The sequence below is a fragment of the Taudactylus pleione genome, unplaced genomic scaffold (assembly GCF_031769625.1).
Source record: "Taudactylus pleione unplaced genomic scaffold, aTauple2 ptg000229l, whole genome shotgun sequence".
In the NCBI taxonomy this organism is placed as follows: Eukaryota; Metazoa; Chordata; class Amphibia; order Anura; family Myobatrachidae; genus Taudactylus; species Taudactylus pleione.
The window spans coordinates 3,698,760-3,715,813 of NW_028284631.1; the positions used below are offsets into that span (position 1 = coordinate 3,698,760).

General features: G+C 44.6%; 1 protein-coding gene across 7 annotated transcripts in view; it reads right to left on the minus strand.

Annotated features, from left to right (window-relative positions):
- KIF1A (kinesin family member 1A) overlaps positions 1–15,723 on the minus strand; it is a 238,983-nt gene extending 223,260 nt beyond the window's left edge. For all 7 annotated transcript variants that reach the window (XM_088479232.1, XM_088479230.1, XM_088479228.1 and 4 more), the window contains exon 1: positions 15,627–15,723. The gene's annotated coding sequence lies outside the window, so the exon portion shown is untranslated. The remainder of the gene's footprint in view (positions 1–15,626) is intronic.
- Positions 15,724–17,054: the final 1,331 nt, after the last annotated feature.

Genomic DNA, 17,054 nt, shown 5'->3' on the forward strand with positions numbered 1-17,054 from the left:
CTTTTCTATTACCAGCCTTTCCATCTTTGTCATGTTTCTACTCTATTAGCAGCATCTCTACTATTTTAATAATGTTTTTTCTACCATTTACCAGCCTACTAACCATTTATCATCTTTCTACCCAATCACTGGCCTTCTAACCATTTATTATTATATTTCTACCCAATCACTGGCCTTCTAACCATTTATACTTCTACACAATCAATGGCCTTATAACCTTTATCACGCTTCTGCCCAATCACTGGCTTTCTAACTCATTTATCATGTTTCTACCCAATCACCAGCCTCTAACTCATTTGTCATGTTTCTACCCAATCACCAGCTTCTAACTCATTTATCATGTTTCTACCCAATCACCAGCCTCTAACCATTTATCATGTTTCTACCCAACATTTCACTGGTTTTCCTACCATTATTTTGTTTCTACTGTACCTTATTAAGGGCCTTCCTGCATGTATTATGTTCCTACTCTATTACCAGCTTCCTACCATTATTATGTTTCTATCCTATTACCCGCCTTCCTACTTTCATTATGTCACTACGCTATTGCCATTTCCCTCCCCTTATTATGTCTCTACCCTATTACCGGCCATCCTACCTTAATTATGTTTCTACTCTATTACCAGCTCCCTCCCCTTATTATATTTTTACCCTATTACCGGCCTTCCTACCTTTATTATCTCTGTACCGTTATTACCAGCCTTTCTAACTGTTAATTTTTCTACCCTATTACCAGTCTTCCTACCTTTATTATGTGTCTACCCTATTACCAGCCTTACTACCTGATACTGTTTATACACTATTACTAACCTTCCTACCTATACTTCTACCTTATTATCAGCCTTCTGACCTTTAGTATACTTCTACCCTATTGCCAGTCTTCCTATCTGATAATGTTTCTACCCTATTACCAGCCTGGCTATTTGTTTTCTACCGAGTCCAATGTTTACCAGTCAAATCAGTAAAATACTAAGGGGTCTATTTACTAAGCAGTGTTAGGAGTGAAAAGTGATAAGAAAGTGATAAGGTGCCAGCCAATCAGCTCCCAACTGTCATTTTTCAAACACAGCCTGTGAGATGGCAGTTGGGAGCAGATTGGCTGGCACCTTATCACTTTCTTATCACTTTTCACTCTGTCTACTAACACTGCTTAGTAAATAGACCCCTTAGCAATCTCGCTGTTGTAGCCAGTAATTGAGATCACAACTCGATTTGCAGACAACCAAAAAATATTGCTGATCACATGGCATCATGCACTGCAATGTTACCTGGAACATTAACTCTGCGAGGTTCCGTGTAGCCATTAGCCACATAAAGATGTATTTTTTTAAACGCTGCCTAATTGTGCTCTCTAGAATTAAAGCGTATTGCAATATGGGGCTCCTGGCTGTCAGTCTAAACATTATTATGATTACTTCTTCCTGAAAAATGTCTCTCAGATGGCTAAACAGACACTTATACCCCTTTTCCACCAAAATCCCAGGTCTGACCCGTGATTTGAGACACGGTTCCAAGCCGGGTCAGACCCGGGATTTACCCCTTTCCCACTGGGCCGCCAACCCGGGAATATCTCAGATCGGTGCCATTCACACTGCACACGGGTGCAGTGCCAGCGCTTGGAGATGACATCATCTCCAAGTGCCGAAACTCTTGCTCTCCCATGAACGCCAGACCGGAGCAGATCGGCAACCAGGGGAGAGTGTCCTTCGGCGGGGGAGTGTCTGTACGGGAGGCTGTCTGATGTCACAGCTGTCACTGAGGACACGGGCAGGGGGTAAAAACCTCAACGTTCCAGACCATACGGGGAAGCTGTAATCTCTCTCTCCCCGGTGACAGCTGTCACAGACAGTTTCTGAATTCATCAATCAGCATGCTGTAAACGGGTCCTGGGTCAGATGGCCCAGGTTACTCATTTGCACTGAGCGAGACCCGGGTTTTACCCGTGTAGAACCCTGCTCGACCCAGGATTTTTTCTTAGGACCTTTTTTACGCTGAGATGCGACCCGGGCAGACACGGCAATAACCCGGGTTTTTGCGGCAGTGGAAATCAAAGCTTAGAATAGCTTGGTAGGTAGTAAAGGATGGGTCCGAACCAGTAGTAAAGTGGTAGCATTAGCTATCAGTTTACTGTTTATTCATCGTTGAGACAGGCTCTTATCGGTTCCTGTGTGTACGGCGTCTGACCCCCTGATAAATTGCCCCCAAAACACATTCCAGATTGCTGCAAAATGCGGTGATAAGGAATGTTGATATTTGGGGCCTTAGTGTAATTTTGTCTCTAATTATTTGGGTCACAGACACATATTTGATAAAGCAATGCCTAACAAACGTTAAAGGAGGAAAAGGCTGTGTACCTTCCCATAATACAGGACACCTCTCTCTAAATGTCCAGGGTGATTATCACTACCCTTTCCTGCACATGCACCAACTGGTTGGCGAAGCGGTAAGACTTCTCTTACAGTTGCCAGCCATTATCCTTCTCAATATATTACTAGTAAATTGTGGCAATAATATGTTTTCTACAATATCATTGTTATCGCATGGTGGTAGTGAAATTTTTTTATCTAATTTGAACAAGACAACTGAAATAAACCAAGATGGTGGAGAGAGCGCACATTTCTACCAATTGTCTGAAATGGCGCACAGCTATTTTCACTCTATAAAATAACCTTCCTTTTGAGCTGGTGAAGGTCAGGTCTCATCCTACGCATGTAATGGAGCGCATTTTTCATTCCGGTTGCAGTTCGGCGGAGGAGCATTCCTAGGGGCACTCTGCCCATTGTATAAAAACCTTCAAACTCACAAGTGTCACATATAGTATCACAGCTCCGATGTGCACTCACTGTGCCATGATGTATGTAAACCATGAATTAGGCAAAACCAAGCAGTATTTTATAAAAGCAACTGAAATATTTATTGATGAAAGACATCTAAAGTGGCTGGATGGTGTATAAGGTGACAGTAGGGTGGATAAAGTGGCAGGACGGTGTATAAGGTGACAGTAGGGTGGATAAAGTGGCAGGATGGTGTATAAGGTGACAGTAGGGTGGATAACGTGGCTGGATGGTGTATAAGGTTACAGTAGGGTGGATAAAGTGGCAGGATGGTGTATAAGGTGACAGTAGGGTGGATAAAGTGGCAGGATGGTGTATAAGGTGATAGTAGGGTGGATAAAGCTGCAGGATGATGGAATAAGTGGTAGAATGATAGATAAAGTGGCAGGATGGTGTACAAGGTGACAGTAGGGTGGTTAAAGTGGCAGGATGGTGTATAAGGTGACAGTAGGGTGGATAAAGTGGCAGGATGGTGTATAAAGTGGCAGAATGATAGATAAAGTGGTAGGATGATGGATAAAGTGGCAGAATGATGGATAAAGTGGCAGGATGGTGTATAAGGCGACAGTAGGGTGGATAAAGTGGCAGGATGATGGATAAAGTGGCAGAATGTTGGATAAAGTGGCAGGATGGTGTATAAGGTGACAGTAGGGTGGATAAAGTGGCAGAATGATAAAGTGGCAGTATGATGCATAAAGTGACAGGATGTTGGGCTCTTCCTGAAACGTTTCCATGATTGCACATTACGCCCAGTGCCGTAACGGGTCTTTAATGCGCCTTCGCAAATGACATCATGAGCTCACGCCGTATAGGGGGTGTGGCAAGCCAGCACACGGAAGCATGGCAGTACACAGTGCGTCTAGAAGATGCTCAGTGCAGCTGTATAGACAGCAGGGTATCCGTCTGTAGCATCCAAAGGACGCTATGGGTAGCACTGCCGCAGCGTTACTGGCTTCAGCGTGCCGTTACAGGCACCCTGCTAGCCAGAAGCAAGTGCCATGGGACAGCGATAATGCCATCCACAGAGCCCTGTATTCTGTGCAGCGGCACTGGTCGCACACCTTTAGTTATGGCCCCGATTACGCATCTTCAGATATTTCCTAATAGAGTCTAGACGTGTGCCTAGTTTTTCAGAGGTATCTCCCAAAAATGGTGGATGGGTGTTCATGTGCATTGGGAAGATTATCCAGGTTTCTTCTTCTTCTTCTTCTATAGAAACAAGCCATTTGCTGTTTTTATGGGTGTGGTATGAATGTTGATAAGTTCTGAATGTTGACAGAATGTCAACATGGATGCTAGGTAGACAATGAATATGTCGACATATACTTAAGTCGACACGACTAAAATCTGAAAATGATGAGAATTTTGAGATTTAACCAGAATGTCGACATGTTTTTTTGCTGATTTTAGCCTAACCCTAACCTTAAGTCTAACCCTAAACCTCACACTTAGCCTAACCCTAACCTTAAATCTAACCCTAAATCTCACTCTTAGCCTAACCCTAACCTTAAATCTAACCCTAAATCTCACTCTTAGCCTAACCCTAACCTTAAATCTAACCCTAAATCTCACTCTTAGCCTAACCCTAACCTTAAATCTAACCCTAAATCTCACTCTTAGCCTAACCCTAACCTTAAGTCTAACCCTAAATCTCACTCTTAGCCTAACCCTAACCTTAAGTCTAACCCTAAATCTCACTCTTAGCCTAACCCTGAACCTACAAAATAAAAAAATATTGACAGTCTGTTGTCGACTTGTTAAATGTCGACATTCTGAATGTATGGCTATGGACATCTTAACCATGTGCCTAACTGTAGGTCAACATATAGGTTGTTGACCTAACGTCCATGTCGACATTCTGACTGTTGACATTCCGAATCTGCCGCCATTGTGTTGTCGACCTTCTGAATGTCATATGCAATGCATAGCCGGTGGCTGCCATAGTCTGTGTTAAGATTCAAAGTGTTCTGATTATAAGTGTAAATACAATTTGATAACTAAGTCGGAGTTACGCTGCAGATCTTATTTGTCATATGCGCACCATGCAAAGACTGATGTGACTTCTTCTCTGCATTCCACAGGTAAATTACAACTACTGCTCCCATCAGATGCTGTTTTAGTGATTGCCTCAGCACAGTTTTGAAAATTTATACTGGGTAAATTACAACTACTGCTCCCATCAGATGCTGTTTTAGTGATTGCCTCAGCACAGTTTTGAAAATTTATACTGGGTAAATTACAACTACTGCTCCCATCAGATGCTGTTTTAGTGATTGCCTCAGCACAGTTTTGAAAATTTATACTGGGTAAATTACAACTACTGCTCCCATCAGATGCTGTTTTAGTGATTGCCTCAGCACAGTTTTGAAAATTTATACTGGGTAAATTACAACTACTGCTCCCATCAGATGCTGTTTTAGTGATTGCCTCAGCACAGTTTTGAAAATTTATACTGGGTAAATTACAACTACTGCTCCCATCAGATGCTGTTTTAGTGATTGCCTCAGCACAGTTTTGAAAATTTATACTGGGTAAATTACAACTACTGCTCCCATCAGATGCTGTTTTAGTGATTGCCTCAGCACAGTTTTGAAAATTTATACTGGGTAAATTACAACTACTGCTCCCATCAGATGCTGTTTTAGTGATTGCCTCAGCACAGTTTTGAAAATTTATACTGGGTAAATTACAACTACTGCTCCCATCAGATGCTGTTTTAGTGATTGCCTCAGCACAGTTTTGAAAATTTATACTGGGTAAATTACAACTACTGCTCCCATCAGATGCTGTTTTAGTGATTGCCTCAGCACAGTTTTGAAAATTTATACTGGGTAAATTACAACTACTGCTCCCATCAGATGCTGTTTTAGTGATTGCCTCAGCACAGTTTTGAAAATTTATACTGGGTAAATTACAACTACTGCTCCCATCAGATGCTGTTTTAGTGATTGCCTCAGCACAGTTTTGAAAATTTATACTGGGTAAATTACAACTACTGCTCCCATCAGATGCTGTTTTAGTGATTGCCTCAGCACAGTTTTGAAAATTTATACTGGGTAAATTACAACTACTGCTCCCATCAGATGCTGTTTTAGTGATTGCCTCAGCACAGTTTTGAAAATTTATACTGGGTAAATTACAACTACTGCTCCCATCAGATGCTGTTTTAGTGATTGCCTCAGCACAGTTTTGAAAATTTATACTGGGTAAATTACAACTACTGCTCCCATCAGATGCTGTTTTAGTGATTGCCTCAGCACAGTTTTGAAAATTTATACTGGGTAAATTACAACTACTGCTATACTAAGAGCAATTTATCTAAAGGAAGTTAGGAATGTATTGTGAATCTTTGTTGGCCTCCCCCCTTCTCACAAATTGTTTATCTTAGACTTTATTGCATCCCAATTTAGTGTGTGTTAGAGCTTTCGGGGTGGGGTCCCAATCAGTGAGCACAGAGACACATGTTTGTAACTTTAGATATTACTGCTACCACAGGCTGCCATAGTCTGTGTTAAGATTCAAAGTGTTCTGATTATAAGTGTAAATACAATTTGATAACTAAGTCGGAGTTACGCTGGAGTTAAACTGGAGGAAAACTGAGGGAAAAGAAACTCAAAACCAGAACAATTTCTGAACAACAAGAAGCAACTTATTTATGTGAATGAACAAAACAACATCTTCTGCTGTATCCAGGCAACTACTTACTGCACTCACTGCTTGGACACTGCAAGTGCTCCCCTGTCTGTGTGCTGCTCTTGTTGATTGATCTTTGTTGATCAGAACACTTTGGACTGGATCAGCTCGGGTACATTGTAATTTTGTCCTCATTCATTTTGTATTGCCTTTTCCAATTGTGTCACATCTATCCACTTTAATCATTTGTTTAAAAACTAATTCCTGCACCCACTACTCACACACCTCTCCTTTATATATCACTTTTGGAGCTGCGCTCATACATTAGCAGCACTGTTCTTTACATGTATTTTTGAACATTTAACAACTTTAATCCACACTGACTCTATATCTCACAGCCTCCACTCCAGTTTACATCTCAATTATTACCTTGACCACAGCATGAACACCCTTACTTCACACAACCCCCATATTCTATGTCCACATAATCCTCTACTTTATCCATCCCTCTCTTCCCCCTCCTGTTTCCTCCACTTGCTGTTCTTCCTTTTTTTCTCTCATCAGTCTGCTTCCAACCCTCTGCTTCTTTCCCCCACCTCTCCTATACCTCCACTCTCAACCACCTCCCTCCATGGTCTTGTTACCCCACTACTAAGCCCCATTCCCTCCTCGTTCTGTCTGTCACCTCCAGGGCTGCCAAGAGAAATTCTGGGCCCGGGTACTGCAACATCCTGTGGGACCACATCATGTATGGCTGCACCCATTTGTGAGTGGGTCTAGCATGTGAGATGCACCCACTCACAGGAGCATGGCATAGCACCCAGCAGCTGGAACTAAAGTAGTCACTACTGTATTAGGATGGCGGGACAGTCCCATAATAGCTGCATTTCTTGTCAGGCTGTATATAGATGCTAAAATGTAACACACAAATTAAAGTGCTTCTACTTTACTTTGTACATCTCTCATGTAAATAACACAAACAATCTATTTTCTATCATAGAGATAGATGTATGAATTAGGGGTGTGCACCGGCCACTTTTCGTGTTTTGTGTTTTGGTTTTGGATCTGGATCTTTCTTCGTGTTTTGGATCTGGATTGGTTTTGCCAAAACCACCCTTCCGTGTTTTGGGTTCTGGGTTTTGTGTTTTGGATCTGTATTTTTTTGAAAAAAAGCATAAAAACAGCTAAAATCACAGAATTTGTAGGTTTTTCTGCTCCTATGCTATTATTAACCTCAATAACCTTAATTTCCACTCATTTCCAGTCTATTCTGAACACCTCACACCTCACAATAGTGTTTTTATGTCCAAAAGGTTGCACCGAGGTAGCTGGATGACTATGCTAAGCGACACGAGTGGGCGGCACAAACACGTGACCCATCTAGGAGTGACACTGCAGTGGCAGGCAGGATGGCAGTTAGAAAAACTAGGCCCCAAACTGTACATAATGCAAAGAAAAAAAGAGGTGCAAGATGGAATTGTCCTTGGGCCCTCCCACCCACCCTTATGTTGTATAAACAGGACATGCACACTTTAACAAATCAATCATTTCAGCGCCAGGGTCTGCCACACAACTGTGGCTGAAATGATTGGTTCGTTTGGGCCCCCACAAAACAAGCTGGCAATTAATGTGTCCCTGCACAAACTGGCTCTACGGAGGCAAGATGTCATCCTCATCCTCCTCATCCACCGATTCCTCACCCTCTTCAGTGTGTACATCCTCATCCTCACAAAGTATTAACTCGTCCCCACTTGAATCCACCACCACAGGTCCCTCTGTACCTTCTGGAGGCTGGTCTCCCTGGAAGAGCTGATAATTCATTTTGATGAACATCATCTTCTCCACATTCTGTGGAAGCAACCTCCTACGCCTTTCGCTGACAAGGTTCCCGGCTGCACTAAACACTCTTTCGGAGTACACACTGGAGGGGGGGCAACTCAGGTAAAATAGAGCCAGTTTGTACAGGGGCCTCCAAATTGCCTCTTTTTCCTGCCAGTACAGGTATGGACTGTCTGACATGCCTACTTGGATGCTGTCACCGATGTAATCCTCCACCATTCTGTCAATGGTGACAGTATCATATGCAGTGACAGTAGACATGTCAGAAATTGTTGCCAGGTCCTTCAGTCCGGACCAGATGTCCAAACTTGGTCCTGCCTGCCCTGCATCACCGCCAGCGGGTTGCTTAGGATACCTAAGTTTTTTCCTGGCAGCCCCAGTTGCGGGAGAAAATGAAGAAGGAGCCGTTGACGTGTCACGTTCCGCTTCAGCTGACAGTGTGTTCACCAGCAGGTCTTTGCACCTCTGCAGGCTTGTGTCGGCCGGAAAGAGAGACACCACATAGGCTTTAAACCTAGGATCGAGCACGGTGGCCAAAATGTAGTGGTCTGATTTCAACAGATTGACCACCCTGGAATCCTGGCAAAGCGAATGAAGGGCTTCATCCACAAGTCCCACATGCCGAGCGGAATCGCTCCGTCTTAGCTCCTCCTTCACTTTCTCCAGCTGCTTCTGCAAAAGCCTGATGAGGGGAATGACCTGACTCAAGCTGGCAGTGTCTGAACTGACTTCACGTGTGGCAAGTTCGAAGGGCTGAAGAACCTTGCACAACACGGAAATCATTCTCCACTGCGCTTGAGTCAGGTGCATACCCCCTCCTTTGCCTATGTCATAGGTGGATGTATAGGCTTGTATGGCCTTTTGCTGCTCCTCCATCCTCTGAAGCATATAGAGGGTTGAGTTCCACCGCGTCACAACCTCTTGCTTCAGGTGATGGCGGGGCAGGTTCAAGAGTGTTTGCTGGCGCTCCAGTCTTCGGCACGCAGTCGCTGAATGGCGAAAGTGGCCAGAAATTTTTCGGGCCACCCAAAGCGTCTCCTGCACGCCCCTGTCGCTTTTCAGAAAATTCTGCACCACCAAGTTTATTGTGTGAGCAAAACATGGGACGTGCTGGAATTTGCCCAGATGTAATGCCCGCACAATATTGGTGGCGTTGTCAGATATCACAAATCCCCAGGAGAGTCTAAGTGGGGTAAGCCACTGGGCGATGATTTCCCTCAGTTTCTCTAAGAGGTTGTCGGCGGTGTGCCTCTTACTGAAACCGGTGATACACAGCGTAGCCTGCCTTGTAACGAGCTGGCGTTTCTGAGATGCTGCTACTGGTGACGCTGCTGCTGTTGCTGCGTAAGGTGATACATCTACCCAGTGGGCTGTCACAGTCATATAGTCCTTAGTCTGCCCTGTTCCACTTGTCCACATGTCCGTGGTTAAGTGGACATTGTGTACAACGGCATTTTTCAGGACACTGAGGACACTTTTTCTGACGTTTCTGTACAGTCTCGGTATCGCCTGCCTAGTGAAGTGGAATCTAGACGGGATTTGGAACCGGGGACACACTACCTCCATCAATTGTCTAAATCCCACTGCACTAATGGCGGATACCGGACGCACGTCTAACACCAACATAGCAGTCAAGGCCTCAGTTATACGTTTTGCTTCAGGATGACTGCTGTCGTACTTCATCCTCCTCGCTAAGGACTGTTGGAGGGTCAATTGTTTAGTAAAAGTAGTGGTGTTCCTACTTCCTCTCTGGGATGATGAACGACTCCCAGCAGCAGCAGCAACAGCAGCAGCGGCAGCAGTAGGCGTAGCAATGCAGGATCCTCCGGAGGAATCCCGGATAGGAGAGTCAGTCATGCCAGTGATATGGCCTGCAGGACTACTTCCGATCCTGACTAAGGAGGAAATTGACGAGGAGGGAGTTGACGGTGTGGTTTGCAGGCGCTTGGATACAACAGGACAACGGGATTTAGGTGTCCCTGGACTGCTTACGGTCTGAGCCAAAGTTTCTGAACTTGACAGTAACTTTTTATGAACGCGCTGCAGGTGCCGTATAAGGGAGGATGTTCCTAGGTGGTTGACGTCCCTACCCCTACTTATTTCACCTTTACATATGGTACATATGGCAAGACAGTTGTTGTCCGGATTTGGATAGAAATATTGCCAGACCAAAGAGGTGGAATGTTTGGTCTTCTGCCCAGGCATGACCGTGATGGGCTTTTTCATCCCACGGACAACAACTGTCTCCCCCGGAGCCTGATTTAAACAAACCACATCACCATCAGAATCCTCCTCGCCAACTTCCTCCTCAGCGCCAGCTACACCAGTATCCTCATCCTGTTGTACTTCAACAGTGACATCTTCAATTTGCATATCAGCAAGTGGACTGTGGGTGCTCCTTTCAGCACTTGCAGGGGGCGTGCAAATGGTGGAAAGAGCCACCTCTTCCCGTCCAGTGCTGGGAAGGTCAGGCATCGCAACCACCACCACACTTGGACTCTCTTTGGGGATTTGTGATATCTTCTTAGAAAGCACAGTTCTTCGCTGTGCTTTTGCCAGCTTAACTCTTTTGATTTTTTTAGTGGGAGGAGGGCTTCCATCGTCATGTGAAGCTGAACCACTAGTCATGAACATACTAGGGATCGACCTTAGCCGTTCCTTGCCACTCCGTGTCGTAAATGGCATATTGGCAAGTTTACGTTTCTCTTCAGCTGATTTAAATGTCTTTTTCAAGGTCATTTTCCTGAACTTTGCCATTTGGGATTGTATGTGCCCTCTACTATGACATTGGGCATCGGCCTTGGCAGACGACGTTGATGGCATGTTATCGTCTATGTCATGACTAGTGGCAGCAGCTTCAGCACTAGGAGGAAGTGGTTCTTGATCTTTCTCTATTTTATTTTTATCGGAGAAAGTTTGGTCCTCCATTTATGTTATATCGATTTGATATATACGTGCGGCTAAACACAGAAAATAAATTTTTTTTTGGTTCGGACTGGAGTGTACTTTGTGGGTTACAGCACCCTTTAACGGTCAAGCCAGCCGGCCCTTTACTTATGACACAGGCGCACTCTTGGCACTACTTTGTTGATGCACGTGCGGCTACTGCGCACACAATTCACAAACACAGAAAATAATTTTTTTTTGGTTTGGCTTTGGACTGGAGTGTACTTTCGGGGGTTACAGCACCCTTTAACGGTCAAGCCAGCCGGCCCTTTACTTATGACACAGGCGCACTCTTGGCACTACTTTGTTGATGCACGTGCGGCTACTGCGCACACAATTCACAAACACAGAAAATAATTTTTTTTTGGTTTGGACTGGAGTGTACTTTCGGGGGTTACAGCACCCTTTAACGGTCAAGCCAGCCGGCCCTTTACTTATGACACAGGCGCACGCTTGGCACTACTTTGTTGATGCACGTGCGGCTACTGCGCACACAATTCACAAACACAGAAAATAATTTTTTTTTTGGTTTGGACTGGAGTGTACTTTCGGGGGTTACAGCACCCTTAACGGTCAAGCCAGCCGGCCCTTTACTTATGACACAGGCGCACGCTTGGCACTACTTTGTTGATGCACGTGCGGCTACTGCGCACACAATTCACAAACACAGAAAATAATTTTTTTTTTGGTTTGGACTGGAGTGTACTTTGGGGGTTACAGCACCCTTTAACGGTCAAGCCAGCCGGCCCTTTACTTATGACACAGGCGCACGCTTGGCACTACTTTGTTGATGCACGTGCGACTACTGCGCACACAATTCACAAACACAGAAAATAATATTTTTTTTGGTTTGGACTGGAGTGTACTTTCGGGGGTTACAGCACCCTTAACGGTCAAGCCAGCCGGCCCTTTACTTATGACACAGGCGCACGCTTGGCACTACTTTGTTGATGCACGTGCGGCTACTGCGCACACAATTCACAAACACAGAAAATAATTTTTTTTTTGGTTTGGACTGGAGTGTACTTTCGGGGGTTACAGCACCCTTAACGGTCAAGCCAGCCGGCCCTTTACTTATGACACAGGCGCACGCTTGGCACTACTTTGTTGATGCACGTGCGGCTACTGCGCACACAATTCACAAACACAGAAAATAATTTTTTTTTTGGTTTGGACTGGAGTGTACTTTGGGGGTTACAGCACCCTTTAACGGTCAAGCCAGCCGGCCCTTTACTTATGACACAGGCGCACGCTTGGCACTACTTTGTTGATGCACGTGCGACTACTGCGCACACAATTCACAAACACAGAAAATAATATTTTTTTTGGTTTGGACTGGAGTGTACTTTCGGGGGTTACAGCACCCTTAACGGTCAAGCCAGCCGGCCCTTTACTTATGACACAGGCGCACGCTTGGCACTACTTTGTTGATGCACGTGCGGCTACTGCGCACACAATTCACAAACACAGAAAATAATTTTTTTTTTGGTTTGGACTGGAGTGTACTTTCGGGGGTTACAGCACCCTTAACGGTCAAGCCAGCCGGCCCTTTACTTATGACACAGGCGCACGCTTGGCACTACTTTGTTGATGCACGTGCGGCTACTGCGCACACAATTCACAAACACAGAAAATAATTTTTTTTTGGTTTGGACTGGAGTGTACTTTCGGGGGTTACAGCACCCTTAACGGTCAAGCCAGCCGGCCCTTTACTTATGACACAGGCGCACGCTTGGCACTACTTTGTTGATGCACGTGCGGCTACTGCGCACACAATTCACAAACACAGAAAATATATTATTTTTTTAGCACTTGGGGGGAGCACCCCTGATGGACAGAGCACCCCCTGGACAACACTACAGCACTCCTTTAGGACTGGGACACTGCACAGGACTTTGGAGTGGACACAGCCCCTATGGAGAACTGACTGCACAACACAGTCCAGCCAGCCCCTATGGACTTTGAAGTAGTGGACACAGCCCCTATTAACAACAGCAGCACAGCACAACACAGCCAGCCCCTATGGACTTTGAAGTAGTGGACAACAGCAGCACTACACTACACTACACTACACAGCCCTAACTCCCACCCTCCCTCTTCACTGTCCACAGCCGAGTGAGAAAATGGCGCCGACGTGTGTACCTTATATAGGATCCAAAACCCGCGAGACTCGGAAGGCGGGAAGATGACGTTTTGCCTCGATTTCAGATCCGAGTCAGGCGGGAAAAGTCGAGCCTGACTCGGATCGGACTCGGATCGGGGGGGCTCGGGGGGGTTCGGATTTCAGAAATCCGAACCCGCTCACCCCTAGTATGAATGACTTAATTTTTACATAACATCAGGTCGTCTTATACACACACATTCCGCAGCACATATCCTAACCCACTGCTCCATGCTCCTTCTTCACTATCTACCCCTCTGTGTCGCCCCTGTCTGTCTGCCCTTCCCCTTTAGAATGTAAGCTCTCACGAGCAGGGCCCTCATCCTCTCGTGTTTCTCCTCCCCCTACTTATAGTATCATTTACTCCTAACTCCCCACAACGGCACCTAACACCTGGTTGCTCATGTCCTGCTGCTTGTGTTTTGCAGCTGAGTTTATAACCTTGTCCTTGTCCTGCATTGTTTTGTATTACTATTAACTGTTTTTCTTGTGTGCTCATTTATGTACTGTGTAAGGCGCTGCGGAACCTTTGTGGCGCCATATAAATAAAGGATAATAATAATAATAATAATGTCAACTAACTGATCAAATAGAGTTTTCATTATTCATTATAAGCCCAGGAACCCTGTCTGTAGTAACATGGCATGTGCAATATATCTAGAATATCAAACGTATTAAATATATTTAAATGTGCATGAGAGTTATTCATGCCCCAATTTTACCAGACATTAAATGCAAAATGCATATTTTGTTTGGCTCCAAATTGCCCCTTATACCACACCTGTATGCCTCCAACACATCTCCCAATTCATATGAAACCAGGGAAATTGCTCTTTCCCCACCAAACAGTATTATATTATAATCATATAATCATCCCAGATTGAAATCAATAACAAAATTCCATTACGTTAACCGTTTCCTGTGACAGAGGCCTATGCAATACATAAACGCACAAGTAAATCAGACATAGATCTGCAGTATATACAGTAGTATGCCATCAACAAATATTTCCCTGTCTCATAACAGTGATGGATATCTCCAGCACAGAACTGCAGGTGATTACACCAGTCATCTTGACACAGAGGTGGGGTATTGGTTCAGCAATCTCCCCCATGTTTACATGTTATTCCATATTATAGCTCCCTAGCCGTGATCACTGTGCCGGAGACCTGCTAACCATTTATCCAGGAACCTCTGCCTGTGATGCTGTGAGAACACATTAGCTGCCAGGAATGGGATGCAAGCGCAATGGGCGGAATGAATACCAGAGTTTGCAGTGTCATACCCTTATGTTTTGGCTACAAGGACTAATATAACACCACCTTGCCCCCGCCCAACCATAATGCACAGAGTGCAACAATATCCAACACAATGTCTGCCCAGGTGTGACGCTGTTGTGTATTGTTACAAGCCTGAACTCAGCAAAACATGGCGGAGGGGACTGAGGAAAGAAATAGGGGGTTTTATCAGATAGCCGGCAGGTTATGTCATATACAACACACAACAGATACAAGGATAACCATTACATTCTTCTTATTTAATACATTTAGCCTGGCACTGTATACTGACAGGCATAAAAAGCACAGTGCATTAGCCCACATAGGAAGGTAGGCATAGAACACAGCTATACAGCTAATCAGGCACATATCTATGTAGCATACTCCAAGTATCAGCAAGATGGAGAGTAATGTAACACACATACTGTAAGGCACAAATAGACCACTCATCATCTATCACTCACAGCTATGACAATTATATTTCAATGTTACCCATAGGCCATTGGGCCACTAACAGGTTGGCTAGACACCAGGTAATAAAAGACAGCAGCAGACAGATAGATGGCTGATGGTGAACCACAGGTCCCTGCAGCAGAGAATGGGTTAAACGCCTGGTGCAGGAATGTCCCATGGGAGCGAGAGAAGGGAGGGAGACTGAGCTGGGAAGAAGGAGGAAGGGAGGGCAATGACAGAAGAGAAAAATAAGGACAGAGGCTGAAGATGGTAAAGATCAAAGAAATATGATGGAGGAACAGTGGATGGTACCTGCGACAGAAATAAGCACAGATCATCAAGTAAGAGAGAGAAAGAGACATGGACAAATGCAGTGACATGCCATTCACAGCACTGACTATAACCGGGAGATACACACTGACAGCCATCCTGTGTGTCAGCATAGAGGGATGGAGAGGAGACAAGAGGGATGGAGGGAGGTACCTGGCTATCTTCCTTGTCACTGCTTCTCTCTGCGGTGGAGCATCAAGACAGACTTCCCTGGACTGACAGCAAGTGGGAATGATCCACCGCTGTGTCACAGCTCTCAGTGTGTGTGCTGTGCTGCTGTCCTGTGCCTCCTGCTTCTCCCTCTGAGCCCTGCCCTGCCTGTCAGTGTTGGTTGGCTAGAGCTGTGATGTGGGGGAGGAGTGTTGGTCAGGCTGCTGAAGCTGGGATACAGAGAGAAACAGAGATGGAGAGAAAGGAGGAGGAGGAGGAGGGAGAGGAAGAGCAGGTGGGGAGAGGGAGACTGTAGGGAAGGAGACCTGATGCTGGTGCTGATGCTGGTGCTGATGAGAGCACAGTGACGCTAGTGCAGATACTACACCATCACCAGGGCACACTCATCTTGGATGATAGATAGATAGATAGATAGATAGATAGATAGATAGATAGATAGATAGATCAGATAAAATAATAACGATAGATCTGTCATAGATGGCTGGATGGATAGATAGATAGATAGATAGATATGAAGTAGATACATATATATTTATAAGAGTGAAATATATTGATGTATACTGTACATATATGAGATAGATATATGATTGCTTGATTGACAAAGAGAGAGAGATATGTGAAGAGATAGATAGATTTGAAGAGATAGATAGATAGATAGATAGATAGATAGATAGATAGATAGATAGATAGTTAGAGAGTACTGATGTCCAGGCACTTGAATATCCAAAGTCATTTGCGCCCAGGTGTCCTAGTCCAGAAGCAAATTCTATGATCCACAACCATACCACAAGAATGAGACGGCACACTGGGGGGTCTATTTACTAAGCAGTGTTAGGAGACAGAGTGAAAAGTGATAAGGTGCCAGCCAATCAGCTCCCAACTGTCATTTTTCAAACACAGCCTGTTAGGAACTGATTGGCTGACACCTTATCATAAAATAGAACAAATAAACAAAAAACCTACAGTTGTAGAGGTTGATAGATAGATAGATAGATAGATAGATAGATAGATAGAAAGATATAATATGTACATATCTATAATAAGCAATAAAGTGTCTGTGTGTGTATTTGTCTATATGGGGCCTATTCATCAACACTAAAATAACGTGTTTAAGGACATTTTCCTTAATTACCGGTATTTTAGTATTCATGTGGGGCTTTACACAGGAGATATCACTGATATCTCCTGGTTAAGTCCCCCTGCGTTAATTTCCACACTCCACATACATTAGTATGGGGATATGGAAAATATGCTATTTATCAAATTCCGAAAATTATGTATTTTCGGAAGTTGATGGAGTTACTATCCGCCACTGTGAGGTGGCGAATAGCAGGTGACACTTACCTGTGTCAGCGTGTGCAGCGTCTTCCTCCGGCGCTTTGGTCCCTCCTCTGGCTCCAGTGTTTGATC